Raw genomic sequence first — 2078 nt, 5'->3', positions numbered from 1 at the left:
GGAACAATAAACCTCCACGAATAAAAAGATCCACTGCACAGAGAAATAAAGCCGACAGGGGTTTAACATTCCCAGACTTCAGCTACTATTTTAAAGCGTTCTCTTTAAGACCTGTTATGTACTAGAGGCCTGATCACTCCTGTGTCACCGGGCATGCAGGTGAGGCCTGCCAATTAGCCAATTAGTGCTGATTGGTTACCTGCTGGGAGCTTTAAAGCCAGACCTAGTAACACACATGCACTGTCTGTGCTTAGAGAAAGAGCTGTCACGTTCTTCTAGTCCTGGTCCGTTGGGTTACCTTAGTACTTTGGTTAACATTTATATTAATAGTTCCTTGAGATAGTAGCACTTTGAGTTAGAGCACGGGGTTTTGGTGTTGGTTTGCACATAGGTTGCGTGCCCCTGAGCCAGGGTCGTAACAGTTGGGCGCTCATCCGGGATCTTTTACCCCTAGAACTTTGTTTGGTGGTTTTTTTTTTTTTGTGTTGCACGGGGTGTCATCGTATTATGGTTTGGGTGGTGTTCGTTACATATGGTGTAACGTGGGGGCTGAGCCATTTCATCAAACAGGTGAGTATGCCGTATTTGTTTGTAATTTGATGTGACTACTAATGCTGTTAAAATATATAGTTTAGTGGGCACCACATGTAGATAGGGACATTATTTTCTGGTTGTTGGTTAGCGTCCTGTGCACCACGTACTCCTGGGGCGGTCAATGAAATGATTGGTATATGATCTTTGACTGGTAGCAGGTGTGGTTGAAGAAAGTTAGGTCTACAGGGCATTAGTTTAAGGGTAGGTAGATTAGGGCGGCCAGAAAACACAGGTAGTGTGGTAGGGCTTGATTTAGTGTTTCTTAGGGTAGAAATGTGGTGGGCCGGGTTTTTCTGCAGTTTAGACGTAGAAGCATATGTAGTCATATCAGGTTAGAAGGCGCACCTGTTTGGAATTGTTTGTTGGATTTATTTTGTTTGTTTGAGTGTTTGGTGAGCATACCTGGTAGCACCTAACACCCTGCGTGTATGACACGTCTATTTGGGGTGGGTATGTTTTATTTTTATGTTTTTTTTGCGTCCTAGAAATGTGCGCTCCGTAGCACACATTGCCACCACGTCCCTTTATGGTTATTAGTAGTGGCTTTGGCATTCTGTATGGTTCTTCAGTGGTTCGTCGTGGTTCTTTAGTCGTTCTTCAGTGGTTCTTTAGTCTTTCTTTGGTGGCTCTTTAGGTGGATTGTGTGTGTGCTAGGGTGCTTTTGGCAGCTTTTTGGTGACTCTAAAGTGAACGGGTTGTGGCGCTGGTGCAGAAAAGATGGCTTCCGTTAGGGATTTTGTGGATCACCCTTCACATGACATGTTGGAGAGGTTTTCAAAAGAACAGCTTCTCGAGCTTGCTGTGCACTACAAGGTCGAGCTTACTCCCAGTGAGAAACGTTTGAAACCATCTGCCTTGGGTGCTTTGAGGGTTTTGCTCATTAGGGAACAGGTGCTTGAGGAGAGGGTGGAGGAGACTCCTTTGTCTGACGTGTCTCCGCTATTATCTGGTGCAGAGGGTGAGTGGAGGATTAGGGAGTTGGAGTTTAAGGAAAGGCAGCTAGAGCGGGAGCGTGAGGAGAGGAGAGAGGAGCGTGCGCTTAAGGAGAGAAGAGAGGAGCGTGAGTTTAACAGTGAGCGTGAACTTAAGGAGCGTGAGCTTAAGGAGAAACAAATGTTGCTGGAGCACGAGCGTGCACAGAAGGAGCTTGAATATAAGCATGCTGCCTTGCAGGCGGGTGCTCTGCATCCAGAGTCACATTCCGGGTTTGATGTAGGCAGGAATATTAGGATGGTGCCACCATTTTTTGAGAAAGACGTGGAAAGATATTTTCCCCTTTTTGAACGGGTGGCAACCACATTGAAGTGGCCTGATACCGCCTGGACACTGCTGCTGCAATGTGTTTTAGTTGGTAGGGCACAAGAAGCCTACACTGCTCTGTCCCTTGAACAAAGCGCTGATTATGAGCTGGTTAAAGCTTCCATTTTGAGGGCTTATGAGTTGGTCCCTGAGGCCTATCGTCAGCGTTTTAGAGGTTATTGCAG

This window comes from Notolepis coatsorum (genome assembly GCF_963971535.1).
Source record: "Notolepis coatsorum genome assembly, chromosome: 2".
NCBI classification, from domain to species: Eukaryota; Metazoa; Chordata; class Actinopteri; order Aulopiformes; family Paralepididae; genus Notolepis; species Notolepis coatsorum.
This window is presented reverse-complemented; position numbering follows the sequence as displayed.